Source organism: Hakea prostrata, chromosome 5 (genome assembly GCF_041222555.1).
Source record: "Hakea prostrata isolate BN-2017 chromosome 5, UWA_Hpros_2, whole genome shotgun sequence".
Classification (NCBI taxonomy): domain Eukaryota; kingdom Viridiplantae; phylum Streptophyta; class Magnoliopsida; order Proteales; family Proteaceae; genus Hakea; species Hakea prostrata.
The window spans coordinates 33765697-33786976 of record NC_142604.1 but is presented as its reverse complement, the minus strand read 5'-3'; the positions used below and the strand labels follow the sequence as shown (position 1 = coordinate 33786976).

Below are 21280 nucleotides of genomic sequence, written 5' to 3'. Positions count from 1 at the left end.
TTGTTTAGGCATGTGTTACCCTCCCCCCCCCCCCCCCCCGATTCCATACGATTCTCGATTATTGCTCATTTAATTTCTAATGTTTCTAGGGTTATTTTAGGTCAATTGAACTATCTTTTTTGTGGATTACTTTGGGATTTGGAGATTTATATAATCTTGAAAGATGAGGAATATACTTAACCATATCTTGTATGAATGATGAGTTATTTAAATCTTCAATATTTTGATATCTTGTAATCTCTTATAAATTGTGTGGGACTTTGCATGAACAAAAGGTAATGTTATTATATTTGTTTCTATTTTCAAACTTATGAATTATTGTATGAGAATGGTGTGAATGTTTGAGCTTGATTTGGGATTATGTCCTTTTATACTTATATACCAACTAGGGTTGTGGGTTCTCCCATTACCCTAGTGACCCTATATACATATGCACTTAGACCTAAGTACATGAATGTTAGGTGTTTAGAAGTGTTTGGTTAGGTAACCCCATGAGTTCTACTACCCTTCCGTAGGGGTATTGAAGCCAGTTAACCCATGATGTTAGTGGCTAGGTCCTGTGAGCATTTAGCAAGCCCATTCCCATCATGAGATGGTAGGGTTGCATATGTATATAGTTTGGGCTCTTGTCACTTTTAACACAATGTATGATGCGGGAAAGCCACAAGAGCATTCGCCTATATATATGTAGATGACCATAGGATTGAGAAATGGAATCCAACAAATGCCTCCCATTGAGGATCCCATTTCTAGGTGGATAAGGATATTAGAACAACAGATGCCTCTCGTTAATGAATGATATCTAGACCATATGTAGTATGAGACTATATGACTATGCATTGGGCCTAGAATTTTCCTTGACACGTGCTAGTTTTCATACAAAATGGTGATGTGAGAGAGTGGTGACCTATATCCTCTGCCATGGATTGATGTGACTTGACCCAACAACAGTGAAGAACCCAATAGACGTGTCTTGCTAAGGGAGAGTGATTGAGACTGCCTAGAAGAGACTGGTGTATGACTTAATGTGTATCTACTATAGAGACCTCATGATAGGGTTAGAAACATAGCATCACATTCATTTATTAGTTATATTATCATTATTAGTCTTATTTGTATGATGTGAAAATTATGTGGATGAATGCTTGATGTGTTGTTGAGTTGACCTCATTAAGTTCTGTTGAACTCATTTCTTTTATATGTATGTTTTGTTATATCTTACTGCAGGTTATGAGGACTCCATTCAAATGGAGGATCTTTCTGTCGCTAGAATATTTTGAGGGAGCGACTTGCAAGGAGGTGGACTCGCATGGAACTTCATATGCCCCGTGCCAAGACTGCTCCTATAGAGCTGGGTATTAGTGGAGAGGCGGCAATACCTTTGGAATCAATAGTGTCTCTCATAGCATTGTATTTTATTTTCATTCTTAAACCTTTAAAGAGGGGCATTGTCGCTTTTCATCAAAGTAACTAGAATTTTCCGCTGCAAACAAACATTTCTTCCTTCTAAACTCTGATGTCCAGTTTTGATTACATTTGGATTATGTTTTAATGTAAGTTGAGGGATAATTGTAACCTCTTTGATAATTCAGTTTATAACTTTAAACATTGATTTTGATTTATTCTTGTCCTTTAATTTTGCAATATCATATGATTGTATGGGTTTGTCAATGAACTTTGGTCTTGTAGTGTATAACCCCCACGAGTATTCGGGTATGACCGGATCTGGGTGGGTGGGGTGTGACAAGTATTCACCATTAGTGCTAGATCTCTAAACAATAGTTTGCTTCCTAGACTGCCAACAGACCAAGTTGGATCTGAAAGAGATAAGATAGCCTCCCTAAGATTTACGATCATCGGGGCAACTTGCCTAGTCAAAATTAGTGTCACACCCCACCCAGCCGGTTTCAAACTTACTTGTATACCCATAGAGGTTAACAATAATCACAAGATCTAGGTTCATAGCCAACCCATAACGTATAATACTCAATAACATAATCAAAGGAGCAAGCAATTGAAAGGTAATTAAATATAAGTTATTACAGTTATCCATGATTTAAATATCGAAGTATTATCAGAGTCAAACATCTAAATTCATTGTTATATCAACGGAAGTCTTAAAATGTTATCAAAAGGTCTAGAAGGGTAGACCCTCAATTTCTCTAATTAAAGTTATGCATTCCCAATCAAATTCTAATATATCCCGAAAGAAAACAACACAACGATTGAAAGAGGCAAACACTATACTAACACTCCACGCATGGACACGAGTCTCCATGAGTCTCAATCTCCTCCCTTTCCGGTGGAACGCAAGACTCCAGCAGCATCGGATACTCCAAGAAGATGGTGTCCTCATAACTTGTATAAGAGTCTAAGAAGAATATTTCCACACGGGATGAGTTCATTACTCAGTGAAGGCAACAATATTATATACCAAGCATTAAATTCATGTATATGTTATGAAGTGCAAATGAAATGTAAAGATAAAATGTAAGTATGAATATGTTCCTATGAATATAACTATGCTAGCCTCTATAGGTAGACACACTTTAAAATATAACACCAATATCCTCTAGGAAGTCTCACACATACCTCAATAGCTCTAACTGAACTAGCCGTCACAACCGAGGTATGGGATAACAATCCAATCATCGACTATGGTTGGGGAAGAGGGCCACACTCTTTCATCATGACCATTGGCATGAAATTTGGTGTGTGGCATGGAAATTCTCTAGCTCAATGCAAGGGGGCCATCTACATAGCTAATCATGACATACTAGGATCGGATATCCTTCCTATAACACCAACCAACTCAAACCGATATCCTCATCTATCTAGGAAAGGTCGTATCCTAGGGCACCAACCAACTCGGACTACGCCTCCCTTAACTCTATGGTCATCCACATACAATGGGCAATGTCGCATCCTATGGCTCCAACCAACTTGAACTAGCCTCCCTCATCCATATGCAACCCTAGTATGAATGACATGTGATCTGTTGTGTCCCCTCACCTACTACAATAGGCTATTGGGCCATTACACCCAACACCATTGTCATGGGTCACTTGGCTTTAATAACCCTGTCAAAAGGGTGATGGCATGATATGGGTTTCTAGCCATACATCTAGACACATAGATAGTATGCATAATAAAGAACCTAATGGAATGCAAGGTACTAGGAGCAATGAGCGAACCCACAATTCTAGGTTTAATATACATGTATGCATCATTCATCCATTCTCACCATAATTGTAATTGAAAGTAAATAACAAGAAATAAATAAAATATAAAATCATGTTGCTACCCAAACAAGAAATAAATAAAATATAAATTCATGTTGTTACCAATGCATGCATGCCCTATAACAAAGTTGCACAATCACACACAAGCATAATAGTCATGAATAGAAAATGAATTTAAACACATCATTATATAAGATTGTCTCCCTCACTTGACATGGTGTTAGTAATCTCCAAGAGTACTAAGAATGCACAATTAGAAAGCCAAACGGTCACCCAAAGCCTAGCAAAATTATGAAGAATGGCTTAATTATAAATTGGAACAAAATCGGACCAAAATTGGAATCCAAACAAGGTCACCCAAATAGGGTTCTTGTGGTTAGAGCTGGTTTGCCACTAGTCGACTACCCCGGTCGACTGCCCACTGGCTCCGAACTGAAAATGGCCTCTCTTGCTCTATCTCAAAACCTAATCCTTTGGGAACTTTTGGGGCTTCAATAAAACAAAATCTATGTCCCAAAAACACCTTCCAAACATCTTAATTAATCTCCAATACAAAAACCCCAATTTTGTTCTCAGAAAGTCGCAAGTGGACAAATCAGAGAGGGTCAAGCGGTCTCAAATGGGTGAAATGAAACCAACTAACACTCAAAAAGATTAGGAAACATGTAATAAGGCTTCAACAACCATTCAACAACAATTAAAAACTCATCTACCAACATTTCTCATCATGAATGCCAACCACCAACTTAAATAATATGTAGAAAATGAAGAGGAAGAGTTTTCTTACCTCCACGCACTATAATTACTGCAACCTATGCTTCAACACACCTCAAACCCCAATGATTTGACCCAACACTTCATCTCTCCCTTCTCCCTAGCTCTCAGCCTCCAAAAGAATATAAATAATTCATTTGTGAACAATATGAGCAATAAAATAGGGTTTACAAAGCTAAAATCTGAAATTACCCTTTTCTAGGTAGCGGGTAGGCAATCAGATTGTCCAACTGCCCCTATAACTTCTTCATATGATTGTAGTTTTCGACAGACTTTGGAGGGTAGAAACTTCTAAACATGTTTAACTCAATGGTATACTTTACCTTGGCATTGGATGAGTCTTCTTGCATTGGTTTCTGTAATTGCCAAAGTTGCCTTTTTGAGCCTTTTGGAGTGACTTTCTCTCTCCTCTTGAAGTTTAGAATGGTAGTCCGATCATCTCCTTCATCGTTTATGTCCATGGGTTCAACTTCCTAACCCACAACCTCAACTTGGATGGCCCACAACTATCTTGTACTACTGCTTAGGATTTGTGGACCTAAAACGAAGGTTTGTCGGATTAGGATTTTAGGGAATTTCACAATTAGTGTAAGCCTCAAGAAAAGTAGAGGATGAAGTGATATGAAGCCCAAAAACAGTTGTGCCTTTGAGATATCTTAAAAGCCTCTTCAAAGCAACCAAATGATCCTCAGAAGGAGAAGCTAGAACATAGCTTATTCATTGATGGGCTTTAGCTAATAGCCCATTAATGTACTTCAATTGTGAAAAAAGAATGCCAAAAAACATAGGAATCATTTCAACACCCAAAAGAACCATGTAGCCCGAGGTCATTAAGAGCAAACTCTGATAAAAGTGTCCGTAAAAGACAATCAATCACATGAAATGAGGAACCCAAGATTAAAATGTCATCAACATAGATCAACACATAAAGACAATCTATAGGATGCGCAATGAAGAGTTAAGAATCAATATTCATCCCACAAAACTAAGACCAACAAGACAAGTACTAAGATGAAACAAAGCCCTCGGTGCCTATTTTAGGCCATACAATAATCTTTGCAACTTATATACATAGAAGGGAAAATGGGAATCCACATATCTAGGTGATTGTTATATATAAATATCATCCATTAAATTTCCATGAAAATAAGGCATTGTTATCATCAATATTCAGTTAGCCATTGGCAAGACACAACCATAGCAAGGATAATACATAAAGTGGCTGAACTATGGGACGAAGGACTTCATCATAATCCAACCAACCTCTTGAATACACTCCTTTCCAACCAGTTGAGCTTTACGACAGCTCAATAGTCCCATCAGCTTTTTTCTTAATTATAAAGAACCATTGACAACCAATCACACGTTTCTATCCAATGGTAAAGGCATAAGAACCCATGTATTGCTAGCTATTAAGGCACCGACCTCATTGCCCATTTCTTGGCACCAAACCAAAGATCTTAAAGCTCGACTGTAACAAGTGGTTCAATGTCAGTGGACCCATCAACTAAGAGAGCAAGAAGCACTTTGGTACCTTAAAGACGGATGGCCCATCTTGTGACCGAGTTATCACTGGGTGAGTCCCAACTCTGATAGATTAATTAGAATGGGCCACTACAACATTTTCAGGCCCAGAAACAATCAAAAATAGATTTGAAAATCACGCACTAGCAGACTAATGAATCAGTGGGAAGAATTAGAAATTGAAACCGATCTTATGCACTATAGAACAGAATGTGTACAATTAGTTGCATCAAGTCCAACAAACTCAATAGATCGGTAATTGTCAATGCAGTTGGTGTGGTAAGATCTGATACTTCATCGTGGAGACATGTTCGACCGATGAGACGACAAAGCTCTGTCTGGTGTCATCGAGGGCGCAAAGAAAAATGATTGATGAACCTTGAAAAAAAAATCAAACCGAACCATCACGAAAAACGCATGAATTAACCACATTAGGCAAGGAATTTTAGGAACTTGATTAGAAATGTCTATTTTTCTCTAGATGATGGACACATGTCTATGAAGTTATAGTTTAGATTTGATTTAACATAAAAGATTTTTTATTTATTTAATTTTATCAAACTTTTAGATGTGATTAATAGACATGTGTCTTTCATCTAAAGAAAAATGATTGGTCGACAAAAAAAATCCTTAGTGACATGTGTCCTAACATCATATCAAAGGGTTGAGTTTAGATTTACAAGATAAAAAAAAATTCTTTCAATTTCCAACCCTTTGAGATGACTTATGAATATGTATCAATTTTTTTTTTTTTTTTTTTTTTGATAGAAATATGTATCACACATCCATAAGGAAATGATACCACATTAAACCCAGCATTTTCATTATCATCACGGATTATGGAATACATTTTCAGAAGAAACAGTAACATCATTAAAAGAAGTATGACTATGAGGCCCATTTCCATCAACACCATGAAATGAAGTATTAATAGGCCCAGTTCCAGTAACACCATGAATACCATCCAACTCCATTAACAGAAGGCATCCATAAAGGAAATGTCAGTGAGATAGAAGATCAATTTACCGACTGTGGTGGCAGTGAACAAATAACGAAACAATGCCTCATCAAATACAACATGTCTTGACATGATGGTTTTCCCAGTAGCATGATTCAAGCACTTATAACCATGATGTCTTGGGTTATATCCTACAAACAATGAGGTGTAGTTGTATACATGTATTACAAGACAAATGCCACTTCGGTTGCTCTCAATCTTTATAATTACTTGTTACTTTATTTGACAAGAAAGAAATTCTCAGGTATTTGCAAATAAAATACCCAATCCATTGATGATACTCTCTTGAGTAAATCATTGGATCGTAGCACTGCAGCTACAAGAAACCAAGAACAAAAACAATGCTCCTCACACAACAAAATTAACCACAAATTGATACTTCGTCACTAAGAAGTTTTGAAGAGCATATTTGTCTTTATATACCATGAATCTCTAATAATGTATTAATGTGTGCATGGATATTTAACAAATCGATAGGAGTTTCCAGCTGGAGCATGAGGGTCTATATGGATGGACATATGAGGTTCATCAATTTTCGAAAACTCAACACTGAAGATGAATTGGAAGCAACACTTTTTAGTATACAAGTAGGAATTGATGAAGCAAATGATCAAAGGTTAGAGTTAAGAGATATTTGGAGCACATACCCAGCACTTCCGAACCTCTTACCAAAGCCAACAACAAGTTTGGCCCCTTAATGTAATATCTAAGTTAATGCAAGTTGCTAAAACAACACAAACAATTAGATATGATGCATTCCCATCCCTCAGTGCTCCAAAAGTAGTTTTTGTTAATCTAGCTATAACAGCATTTAATCAAGAAGTAGGAAGTAGGGGGACCCATATATATATATATATATATATGTGTGTGTGTGTGTGTGTGTGTGTGTGTGTGTGTGAGTGTTTTCAGTAAGGTAATGAATCTTTTTATTCTAAAAAAAAAAAAAAAAAAAAAAAAAAAAAAAAAAAAGAAAAAGTATTACAAGCCTAAATGGTAGTGCTTTTGTTTTATTTTGGGAGGCGCAGAGGGTAACAGAACTAAATGGTTGTTTATAAGACCTTCCTAACTTGAAGGGAGCACACAAAGAGGCAGACCTACTACAAATAAAAGGAAGCTTAAACCGGGAAATGACCTTACTCACATCGGTAAAATTTGCATGTCCTAATCTCAAATGCTAGCAATCCAGTGATGCTCTTACTTTAGAGAGCAATTATTGAATCAACAGCAGCTAGCTTCTCCACAGAGAAATAGTAAACTCCGTTCTTAAGTCGTCCTGGCATTAGGATACAACCCTAGGAGCAATCCTTTATATGCAAACAAGAATCAGGATATTCAAAGAACACTGGATTGTCAGTAGCAAATTTACTCACAGATAATAGATTACGGACAAACTTGGGCCATCTCCATCCTGATCAATTCATTGCCAAGATACTTAGAAGGAGAGCTTCTAGAATTCAAATCAGCATTGACATGATGCGAAGCCCCGAATCCAGTAGCCAATTGGTAGAAGATGCAGCATGGTTCGCTTGTGGCATTTCAGAACTAACATATCGTTGGTAACAAAATTTTGCAACATGAAATTGTCGATTACATACTGTGATAGTATAGAGGATGTCTAGGAAATCGTCTTCCAGTGCAGCCAGCTTTATGTTTACCATATTTTCTGGAAGTTCTCCCAGACAAACGCTGACGAAATTTTGATTGAGATGAGGAATTATGCCGGGAAGGTATTGGGTGCTTGAGCTATGACAGTTGTGAGGTCTTGAAGCGTCGAAGCACTTCAAATTTCTTTGCGGAACAAAAGGTCTTGAAGATCAGGCAACATGATGGACGAGTAGTAATAGATGTGACAAAGGACTCACAACAAAATACTAGTTTTTGGCGATTGTTTATAAGCATAACCAAAAATAACAAAACTGTCACAAAAAATAAAGGCCTACACTCAACTGGGGAAATCTTTTTGGCAACTGTTAGTGTAGATTTCACTGGGGTCTGTGAACCGTGAATCTTACACCAAACTAACTAGATCTGGCTCGATCTGAACTGGTACTCAGTCACTCCTGTAACATAGAAGAACTGTTAGAAAAGGAGCCGATCAGCTGGATCGGCGTTCTGTCTCCGACGATCAAGTCAGTGAGGGTTGAAGGATTTGGTCTGCTGAGTTCTTTGGTGCTCTAGAAACGTTTGAATGCTTAAAGGCGGGAAAAGTGCAGGTTTTAGTGACTAAATTTGAATGTCTTACCTTCTGTGCATGCGACAACCCTATATATAGGTTCCTTCTATTTACTCGAGCTTCCCTTAACTGGGGATTGAACACTTTAAATCTGAAGGCAAGGATTAGATCCTCGTGTGACTTTCAGGTTAAACCCGTATTTGGTTTGAACCATTGGTTGATTCCGATCGGATTAACACGGACCAGGTCTTGGGTGATTTATTCACAACACAAGCCCCCAAGCTTGTTGATCAGGTTGAAATCAAAATTGTAACTCTAGTTAGGAGGTTTAAACTTTTCCTTGGACCTTGTTAACTGCCTTTGTTCGATCATCCTTAAGATCATTTCTTCAACTGATCCAGGCTATGAGGATTCTTCAATATTTGAGCTCATCTTTAGTCAAGAGGAATCATTTGAACGTTGAGTTCATCCTTTAGTTGAAAGAGTTCATCAGAGATTCTGAGTTCAATTTATTGAATCATATAATTCAGAATTCTGAGTTCATCTTTCAACCAATGGAGCTCATTAGAAACTTCCGAGCTCATCCTTTGACCAACTAAGTTCATTAGAGATTCTGAGTTCAATCTATTAAATCATAGAGCTCATCAGAATTCTGAGCTCATCAGTTGATCTAGGAAGTTCATCGGGTATCGTCAAGTTCTTCTCTGAGTTAGAGAGTTCATTAATGAATACTTGGATTCAATCGAGTAGTTCTTCATTTACTTTTGCTTTTGAAGTTAACCATTTAGCTTTGAATGTTGATTCTCAATTTTACCCTCCATGTGGTGAAATTCAGATTCGTCAATGTTTTAGTTAGGGGTGTCAAAACCTAACCCGAACCGTTTAAACCGGACCGAACCGGCCCACTATAGCCCGAACCGGCCCAAACCGAAGCTTAATGGGTTGTGTTTGGGCTGAACAACCTCAGCCCGCAATGGTTTGGGCTGGGCCGGGCCAGCCCGTGTGTGGCCCGCTAGCCCGAACCCGAACCAGCCCATTAAACCCGTTATAAAGAAATAAAATAAAATAAATTTAAATGTAAAAGACAAGAAAACCCCCAAGTATCCATTTGTTTTCCTTTATTGTTTTGATTTGGAATATGCAAACAAGAAGCTTGTTAAAGCCTTCGCCATTTGGAAGATGGGCTTAGTAAATATTTAGCAAATGTATTATCATTTGAAAATCTTTTAATGCTTTATTTTGACCCATTTTTACAAGTGTCAAGAAGGAGGAGGAAAATAAGTAGAGACAACCCACTAAAATTCATCATGATGCTAATTTTCTTTTGTATATTAGTTCTATAAATTTTATAAATCTTTGTAGAAAAAAGTTTTTAATTTTAAACACCCAATCAAAAAGACTTGGAGATAACTTTAATGCTTATATATGTTCATATACTCTTGATAAATTTCACATATTAACTAAGTACTCAAAACATACCGCTAGTAAACCCGAACCCAAACCGTTAGTCAGCTCGAACCCAAACCGTTAGTCAGCTCGAACCCAAACCGCACCGGCCTGAAACCGGCCCGAAACCGTTATTTTCTTAATGGACCGTGTTTGGGCTGAGTGTTTCAGCCCGAAACCGTTAGGCCCGGCCCAAAACTGCCCCAACCCGAACCGTTGACACCCCTAGTTTTAGTTTCTAAAACCACTAGAATCAATTTTCGAAACCATAGTTTGGGCTTTTCAAAGCCGATTTATGGCCTGAATCCTATAAAAAATGAACTTTTCTTGTCTTGGGAAAGTGCTTATCGTCTATAATCATTTAAAAAAAGAGCTCAGCTCCCAAACCATCTCGAAATATGATGAAGATCTCAGCTTGTCAGCCTTTTCCATTTCTTCATGAATGCGAGCTTTTAGTTTTCTATAGATGTTATTTATCCTCTGGCGCACAATTCCAACGCCTTTTCCTCAACTTACCCATTTTCTCCACGTGTTTAGTTGTATCTTTCCAAAATCAAGTGATTAGCCTTAGATATCGATTCGAATCAGTCACAGCCGTTGATTTGAGTCATCGTATATTTTCCCTCCAAATCTCAAGAGTTTCCAATCACATCGTTCTACTTCCTATATTTACTCGACCATTGTTGCCCCCTCTTCTTCTCCATCTTCCTTTCAACTTTCTTTTGCTTTCCTTAGTTGTATGTAACTTGTTTTATCGTTCTGTTGAACAGTATTTGGACCTCTTTCTTTTTCTTTTCTCCTTCTTTTCCATCCTCTCATGGGTCACTCCACCGATCCTCCTGATCCCAGCTCTATGTTTGAAGTAGGAACTCCCTCAAAGGATGGTTCAAAAAAGAACCCAGTAGACCCTTCTTCTAATCAAACTCTTCCTCCAGATTGGGAACCTATTCCCTATGCCCATGATGGTCCCTTATGAACTTGTAAATATTGAAAAAGAAGAGAAGAACCCAAAAACCAGCTGGCCCCGAATGGTATCCTTCCAAGATCAAGAAATCCAAATGTCTTCCTATTTTGTGAGATTACTGTTTTCCTTCTACAGTTAGGGCTTGGACTTCTGAACCTTCTAATTGTGCTCACTTGATTGCTCCTGGGGTTATCACTGTTCACATTGACCATTTAGAAGCTGGGTTCAGAATTCCCCTAATTCCTTGGGTTAAGTCTCTCCTTGACTATTATAAAACCAGTCCATGCCAATTGACTCTGAATAGTTGGAGGCTTGTCTACTATTTCTCTGCATTTGTTCAGAAGATGGGACGTAGTCCCTCTGTTAACCTTTTTAGGAATTATTATACACTGAAGGTTGGAAGTGAGCGTGGTTTCCTGCATTTTTCAAGGAGAACTAGCATCAGCACCAAGTTGGGTGAAAGTTCTATCTTTGTTGATTCGTCCATTTTGCATGACAACAAAGGCTGGAGGGAGAAATATTTCTTTTGTGCTATTTATCTTCCAAACTACCGTTCTCATTGGTGCCTGCATTCCCCCAAGTCCATAGTTCCTTTTAATCAAAGGCCTCCTCTTGATGAATATGACCAGCAAACTTGGAACTTATTTCCTTCTAGCAGCCCCGAAGATCAAGTATCGAGGTAATCAACCTCCCACATAATCATGAACATAAATAATCAATGTGCAAAGTATAAAAGAGAGATCCAAATAAGGAAAGAATAAATCATATATCACCAAAGTACGAAAGACAATCAAAATGTCTAAATCATAAAGTAAAGTGAGGCGGAAATCTCACTCTACTAACAGCGGAAAAGTAGTTCCAAAAAGAAAAGGAAAAAGGATGAAAACTAATCCCAGTAGCAAGTACAATAAGTAACTAAATTGTTCTCAATCTTATAGACGACATCTCTATAAGTATAAACCTCAAAAATGGCGCAATGGTGCTTCCACTCTATGGTCGGACTAAGCATCGTACGCAACATTACCACCCACGGGATCTTCAGTGTAATCGTCGTAACCGCAATCACCTTCCTGGAGATATGTCTCTTCTCCTGGCGCTTCTTCATATGAGCAGTCATGATACTCTGAACCTGTAGAGAAATCTAACAGTACATAATACAAAAGGAATGAGTTTCAAAGAAACCTAGTAAGGTAGTAAATCCATAACAACATAAATAGCAGGATTTCAAAGTAGAGTAAGATGCAATATGATATGAAACACATGATGCAATATGATTCTAACTCTATGTATGCTGATCTCTATTGGCAGACATGCTTTAAGTCATAGCACCGTACTTCTTTAGGAAGGTCTCAATCACTCATCATCAGTTGGTAATGGGTTCGGCATCCCTCGGGACATTCCATGGCTGGGGTTTAGGTCACCGCTCTCTCACATCACCATTGGTCTAAGTACTGGCGCATGTCAGGGTCAAAGCCTAGCCAAATGTGAGTCTCCTATTTAGTTACATAAAGTCAGATCCAGATACGTCTATTCCTTGCCCCAGGCGATCCTTTCCGGTATCCTTCACACTAGAGTCCTCATAGTCCCTGACTACGGACTCATCAACCCTATAGGTCATCCACATATGGTAAACGGGAAGCTCTCACGTCCTCTCATGGGTTGGTTACCTGTCTTGAGCACCCATGAGCCCAAGTCTATCCATATGCAACCCTACGAATAAATGGCCCCCACAATGTGATTCCTATCCTCTCATGGGTTGGTTATTGGTCTTGAGCGCCCATGAATCTCCATTGCTACCACGGGTCGTTCGGTCTCAATACCCCCTCCGATTAGGGTCGACATAATGGGACATCCTAGCCAAACACTACTAGACAACCCTAGATATGACAACCAACAGTTTAGGAAGGTATCCAAAGGGCATCTCCGGAAACATCCCATAATATTCCCGTAAATGTCCAAGGACAGAAGTGTCAAAAGGACGCCTCCCCTTTCCAAACCATACCTAATCATCCACAACCATAAATCCATCATATCACATATATGGTAACTTCTTATATGGAAAGAAATCAATAATAACATCCAACTTGTATATATTTGGTAAGTAAATCATACAGGAACTAATTAGCATAAGCAAGTAATGCTACTGTAATCAAAGTAGTTGCATCAGTATCAAATCAATACAAGAATCTATTTATGGAAATAAATCAAGAGAATCAATTATGGAAACTAATCATGCAATATATGTGATTAAGGAAATAACTATCCTTACCTTAATTACTTCGCAAAGGATCTTGGAAATCAAGTAGGATCTTGTCTAAACTTGGAAAGAAAGTCCTAAACAAGTATATATAACATATTAGGAAAGATACCTAGAAGGAAAGAAATCAAATCATCCAAAAGAGACCAAATATGAGGTTGCTGTCCTCATTGGTCGATTGATTGGTCTACTGCCTCAGTCGACCAACTGAGACAGTGGCTTACAAAATCAGAGATTTCTGATTACAAATTTGAATTTGGTGATTCAAAAGCGCACCAAACGAGAGGGAATATACAAGGATAATATGTTGGTATATAGAGGACTTCAAAACCCTAATAATATCAAGTCTTCAAGTTACAAATTAGGAAACAAAAACTTAACATAATTAGATCAATCATGGTTCTTGAAGAATTCATATCAAAATCATGGACGAGAAACTATAGGATGATGGATTACTAATCTACTAAAGAATTCATGAAGAACATGCATAGATCTTCTAGAAAAATAGATCTAAGAATGAAGAACATCAATCTAAATAAGGAAAGAGAACGAACAAATGGTTTCCTTCAAAAGTGAGTGATGATCTTGATGAAGATCATCCAACAAGCTTTAGATCCTTAGGAAAAGAGAGGGAATGAGTAGAGTGATGGTTGCAATATAGATGCAACATCATCTCTACTGTCCTCAAACAGAAAAGGAAAGAAAAACAATGGAGAATCAAAGATGAAGCATAGAAGAGGATGATCACATACCTTTTTGTGTAAATGCAAGAGATTTGACGAAGATCCGTCAAGAAAATCACCAAGGATGCAGAGGAGATGACTTGAAGAGGGCTCTAGTTCGTTCCAAGGAGTTTGGAGGCACAAAAGACGAGTTAGACTCGAAGTTGGACTTAAATAGAGAAGCCAATACCTAATTCAGCAAAACAGAATCCTTTGGTCGAGTGGTTGGTCGACTGGCCTAGTCGACCAAACAGTACAGCAAATCCAAAACAGGGAATTGAAGAATCAAATCAAATCCAAACACGAAGGGGTTTGCACACACACCAAGTGGCTTACCTAGTAGGTAGAAATGCCTTTGAACCAGGTCAGAGAGTACTCCAAGTCCATCAACTAATTCCTTCTTCATCAGAGTGTAGTTTCCATAAATGGAACACTGTCATCAACACTCATGGATTCTAAGCCAAACACCAAGTCTTCCACTGGGATGGCCCATAGCTGACTTCTTGTCTTACTTCGAGTTGTCGGACCTACAAACAACATGGTTTTTGGGTCAAGGTTAGGGCTGGGCTTCACAAATACATCTACAAGAATATGCAACTTACTTGGTTTTAATCTTCTAAACCAAAATATCAATCCGTATCTAAACAATCCATGGCATTGATTAATCTGATAGGAGTATCAATTATAATACCTTCCACATCAAATCTTGTCTGACTAAGATTCACATCACCATTAACTTCGGGATATTCAGGATTTTGTATAAATTTTGACGTACTTCGTGTATATGTTTGACAAAAATCATCTTGATTTGTTCCTTCTTTCCCATATAAAAAATATCCCTAATCTTTGGCCTTATAGCAATTTTCCGCTCAGGCTTATGGGAATCTACTATGTAAAACACTTGTTTTACTTGAAATGGAAGTATGAATGGTTCTGCAAGCTAATCTTGGGCATTATATAATAAATTATTAAAATTGACAAGGATCCCGCTATTTTGAGTTTTCCTATCAATCTCATGTGACTTGCTACAAAACTTGATTCCATTATAGATGTATCCATTATAACTTCTCATATCCAAGTTAGGACCTTAAGCAAGCCATTGTATATGATGAGCCACGTCCTCCCTGTCACATCCACCCAACCGGTACCCTATCTGGCATACCCAGGATGTGATCCACAGCCCCGAAGATCCATAGTCCAGGGACCACACCACCCACATCGACGATAATATAATCATGAACAATCAATATCAAGCTAAACAATTGATAATAATAGAATTCGGAAATGAGATACCAAATATAATCAGAGTGCGGAAATAAATATCTTATTAGATAAAATTAAGAAGGCAGTGGGCGGAATCCACTCCTTCAACCAAGCGGAAAGTGAGGTCAAAACTAGATAATTACAAGTCTCAAGTTATAAGGATAAATCGAAAGTTATTACAATTCTTCCAAGTTTAACTGACACAAAAGAAGGGGGTGGGCAGCTACGCATAAGTCTCCTCCACAATAAATAAGTTCTCTTCAATAGTGAAGACCATAGAGATCCAACATGGCTGCTCCCAAACTATCCAAGGGCTAACTCTGATACGCCGAAGTATCTTCTTCGGTACCGTCACCAAAGTCTTCATGGTAGCTAGCCTCCAGATAGTAGTATGGGGTATCCGGGTCCGCCTCGGGGAACATACCATCAGAATAATCACCTGCAGAGTAGTCTAACACAACATTGCAATAGAAAAGGAATGAGTTCAAAAGAACTCAGCAAGGTAGTTATTCCACAACACATAAGCTACATGATAATCATAATAAGATAATGCAGATGATATGAGGCATATAATGCAATATGGTTCTACTCTAAGTATTCTGGTCATCTATGGTAGACATGCTTTAAGCCATAGCACCATACTTCTTTAGGTAGTCTCAGTCACTCATCACCGGGGGGAATTGGGTCCTGCATCCCTCTCGGACAAATCCATGGTTGGGGGTTTCAGTCACCCCTCTCTCACATCACCATTTGGCCTAAGTATTGGCGCATGTCAAGGTAAAGCCTAGCCCAATGCAAGTCATCTACTTAGTCATATTAGGTTAGTTCCGGATATGTCCATTCCTCCCCTCTCGGGATCCTTTCCGGTATTCTTCACACTAGAGTCACGGATATTACTCACCGGACTCATCAACCCTATTGGTCATCCACAAATAGTAGACGGGATGCTCTCACGTCCCCTCACGGATCATTTCACCGGTCTTGAGAGCCCAAGTCTAGCCATTTGCAACCCTACCAATGAATGGCCCCTTTCGGGTATCCGTAATGCAATTTATGTTCTCTCACGGAGTGGTTACCGGTCTTGAGCGCCCACAAATCCACACTACTACCACGGGTCATTCGGTCTCAATGCCCTTCCGAATCGGGTCTGATATGATAGGGACATCCTAGCCAAACACCACTAGACAAGTCCTATGTATGTCATCCTGATGCGTCCAAAATCTGCTCAGCCCTTGGATCTCCACGTAGTGTCCTGCAAAACAAAAGCGTCAGATGTGGCCCGACCGCTGGGGTCGGGAGTCCACCTCCGAAGGCTAAGTCAGTTGATGAACTTAATCACAAACGGCTCTGCTAGAAGCACAGAGCTAATGAATGAAGAAACGGGAAAGGTGATCTAGATCGCAGGACGCTGATAGTTGAGGTCTATCAGTATGTATCTGAACCTGAGTCTCAGATAGTATTCTCCTTGATCAATTGATCCGTCCCTCACCTTGTATAGTAGTGAGGTTTATATAGAGTGTACCTTCGAATCTCCTTCGTTGGATGCACTCGAGCCTTCTTCGAGTAGTCGCTGGATCTTTATCAATAAGATCCGTTGAGCGATAGACTTCTACTAGTTTGGGCTAGTAGAGGACTCCTGAGATAACCGTTAGGTTATGCGATAGTTATCCCTTTGATGATGATTATCCGCAGCCGTCAGTTTGAGTCTGCTGTCATCAGGGTGATTACCCTAATCCATAAGTAAGATTAGGGCACGCTTGCTGACGAGAATAATCTTTCTTCTTTAGCAAGCCGTCTTCTGGATCCGGTTTGCTCGGGAGCGATTCGGTTTTCTCCACCCTCGACCGGGGTCGAGGGTCGGACCAGGTATGAACCCGGTCTGATCATAAACTCTCCATATCACGAGCCCCCCAGACCAAGCGTTTGGTTGATCCCGAGGGCTTGGTTTTTAACTGGGTTCGTCGTCAGGTGATGATCTCTGCGTGCTTCATTAAATGCCATATCACATTTAATGCGGTGGTCACTTTTCCTCGAGCGTTGTGAGTGTAAGGCCACATGTCTTCGTTGCAGTTGATCTGTCGTGGCTCACGTCATCCAAGCGACGGTTTCCGAACGCCTATTTCGGATTCGTGAGTTCAAACTTTCAAAACGTCTTCGAATCTTGATCGTTGATTTTGAATCAATCTCGATCGTTCAGATTCCCGAACACTCGTGCGGGAGTTTTAAAAGCGGTTCGTTGTCTTCGTAGGTTTCATTCTTCCTGTCTGGAATTTGAACCTTTGTCGTGCCTTCGCGCCTTTCTCGCTCTCAAGCTTTCGTCTCACTTGAATCGGTAAGTTTCTTGGTCTTTTCTTTTTGTAGTTCTACTGAAATGAGTAATGGCGGACGATAGGGCTTCTTTAGTACCCCATGTTGGTGATAGCGGTGATGCTTTTGCCTCTCCCGCCCCCGAACAGTCGGATAGTGATAACAAAACCCTAACCGTCCCTCCTGGCGGGGAGTTCGCTGAAGTTTCTCAAAAAGGTTTTGAAAGAAAAACCGAAACTTCTCCTGTCCTTGTCGAGTCTGGATCTTCCAAGATCGTTGATTCCTCTAGGCAACCTCAAACCTCCGGGTCCAATGGTGGGCCTGGCTCTGTTCCTTCCATTTATAATGGAGAAACCCTTCTTTCCGCTGTCCAAGATTTTGACCTTCCTTCCTCATATCGAGTTAGGGCTCCCACCCCGATGAGAGGGTTGATTCATCCCTTTTGGGTGAATTTTCTCTCGTCATAGTGTTGTGACTAATATCCACCCCCCCCCCCCCCCCCCCCCCCCCCCCCGATCGACCGACGAATGGATTGGTGCAGGATTACGGTTCAAAACCTCCGGCAATTTTAGCACCAACATTTGGCGCCGCGGGGAACTTGAGCGAGCTGGCTCAACTACTGGAAGAGCATGATCGTTCTCGCAACTTTTTGTTTGGAGATCTTTGCTAGCGTCAAGTTTTTCTAAAGATCGCTTGAAAAGCATTCAAGATCTTACGCCTTTTCGATGAAGTTTCATATACTGCAAGCTAGATCTGAGTCGATTATGTGAATTTGGAGAAGAAAGCGAGATCTTCTTCATAGCTCTTATATCTTGGTTTTCATAAAGTAACAATAAGGGTGGAGCAAGAAGCATCCTGCTATATCTTGTTTCTTGATCTTTGGTTCTTTACCTTCGATCTATTGGATCTACTGATTATGGTTCCACAAAACAACCAACAAAGCGAAGTCTCTTCTTCAGTAGCTACTGCTTCAAGATCCCTGCAGCCAACGATGATACTCTGCCCATCATCAATCTTGCTGATAAGTTTTCCTTTCACTCGGAAATAAGTATCTCTGTTTTTAGATCTTAGATCTCGGTTACCATTTTTCCAGATCTAAACATTTACGTTTCTTATATCTGTCACTGTTCTCTTATATCTAAATATCTCTATTTTCTAAAGATCTTTTATCACTCTTTTCTGATAAGCATGAAGGTAAACTTGTTGTAAAGACATCAAAGAAAAGTTTTCTTGTTGCAGCGATTACACGGATCGGCCACACATGACAATAATGGTGGAGCAAGAAACATCCTTCTTTCACCTTCAAGTGTTGTGTAACCAAAACCAAGCGAGACGACTAACTGATTGGCATCTCAGATGATCGTTGTTATTTTGATTAGCGTCTCGATCGGCAGTTTTTCTTTTTATCCTATGACCAACGTTTCTTTTGGATTTGGTTCTTTACCTTCGATCTATTGGATCTACTGATTTGCTTTTCCATGTGCTGTTCTCCATTCTCTTGGATCTAAGTATCTCATTTCTTTCAGATCTAAGATCTCTATTGCTGATTTTCCAGATTTCCATCTCAAGAATCTTAATTAAGCCCCTCGGAGGAGTTGTGCCTGTGATCGTCTCCTATGGATTCAGATTTCAGATGAAGATGAGAGGATCTCGTTCTGAACGAGAGGCCAGAATGGTCCGATATCACACCAGTTCCTCAGGACGACGGCCCCAATCCAGTTGTCCCCATCGCTTACCATGAAGATTTCAGGGAAATCATGGATTACTTTCGAGCTGTTTATCTTGTTGATGAGAGGACCCCCTGATCTTTGCGCCTGTGCCTTGCCTCATGGCTTTTAATTCCAATAGATTCCTTTCTCACCCGAAAAGGTTGATGGAGTTGGTGGAAGGTTCATATAGAAATCAAATAAGGCCTCATCTAACTGGACGTGTTTAATGGGTGGAGGAAGTCATTGGGTCAAACTTGGATTTCACGCTCCGTAAACCACAAGTCAAGACAAATATTGTCCCTCGAGCTTAGAAAAAATTGCTTTCTAGAAAGCAATGTGAATATTTGAAATCTGAAAAGGTTCATGAGAGTAAATCCATGAATGCTGGAAATTGCATGGTGTGACATTTCAGGCGCCTTATACTTGAGACACTTAATACCGACCTTCATCAGGAACTGGATTTCATTGAAACCATTGCCAAGAGTAACTCCAATAACTATCAAATATGGCATCATAAGTGGTGGGTTGCTGAGAAATTGGGAACAGAAGCTAGCAGCTCTGAACTCACGTTCACCAGGAAAATTCTTTCACTTGATGATAAAAATTATCATGCCTGGTCTCATAGGCAGTTGTTATGGTTTGGTCGATGTTGCTTTGAAGGTGTTTGATGAGATTCCCAAAAGAGACTTGGATTCTTGGTCTTCGCTGATCGCTTGTTTTGCGACCAATGGTTTTGGACTCGAGGCTTTAGCTGTTCTTCGAAGAAATGCAGGTTACCATGAGCATAACACCTGATGAGGTTACGATGGTTACTCTGATATCCACTGTCTCCAGTTTGGGGTTCTTGGAATTGGGTAGATGGCTTTATATTTTTATCTACAGAAATGGGTTTGATCTTTCTGTTCCGTTGGGTACCTCTTTAATAGACATGTTCTCAAGATGTGGATCCATTGAAGAGGCACGGTCAGTGTTTGATAAAATGCCAAGAAGAAATGTTTACACATGGACTGTGTTGACTAATGGGCTTGCTGTTCATGAGCAGAGTGGAGAAGCAATGAGAATGTTCTATGAAATGAAGAGGACAGGGTTACAACCAGATTGTGTCACATTTATTGGAGTTCTATTGGCTTGTAGTCATAGGGGCCTTGTGGAGCTTAGTTGGCAAATTTTTTCAAGCATTAAAAAGGAATATGATATAGAGCCAATGCTCGAGCACTATGGTTGTATGGTTGACCTACTTGGCCGTGCCGGTATGCTGACTGGGGCTTATGAGTTCCTTGAGAAAATGCCAATCAGGCCAAATTCCGTTCTATGGAGGACTCTGCTTGGAGCTTGTGCTTATCATGATAATCTAGAGTTAGCGAAGCGGGTAAAGGATCATATCTCTGTGCTTGATCCTGATCATGATGGTGACTATGTGCTTCTATCAAATGTCTATGGTGGTTCTAGTCAATGGGCAGAAAAGGCTGGGTGAAGAAGAGGAGAAAATAACACAATCTTAGTTTTCATAGTGAGAAACTAGCTGTAGCTTTCGGGCTCCTTAATGCTAGTGGGACCGAAACCGCTTCCATCATTTCGGCAAGGGAATTTGCTCTTAACATTTCTAGAGGCAGCATCATCTTGCATTAGCCCATGAGCATTCTTTCCCCCCTTATTCATACTTATATAGAGGATGGATAAAATGCATTATTCCTTTGTTACATCAATATCTTTCCAAATTGCTGCGGCAACAATTGAAGTTCAATTGGAAACGAAAGCATAACAGCCCAGATGATGGTAGCTTGAATAGCAGCAGCAGCAATGGATGCTACATTCACAATATTCTTATTTTTCGAAAGTTTTTCTATTCAAATATCAACTCCTCAAACAAGCATTTCAAAG

At 39.5% G+C, this 21280-nt stretch overlaps 1 pseudogene; it reads left to right on the top strand.

The window, feature by feature from the left end:
* Positions 1-20165: 20165 nt before the first annotated feature.
* Positions 20166-20873, top strand: LOC149015849 (pentatricopeptide repeat-containing protein At5g48910 pseudogene; annotated as a pseudogene).
* Positions 20874-21280: the final 407 nt, after the last annotated feature.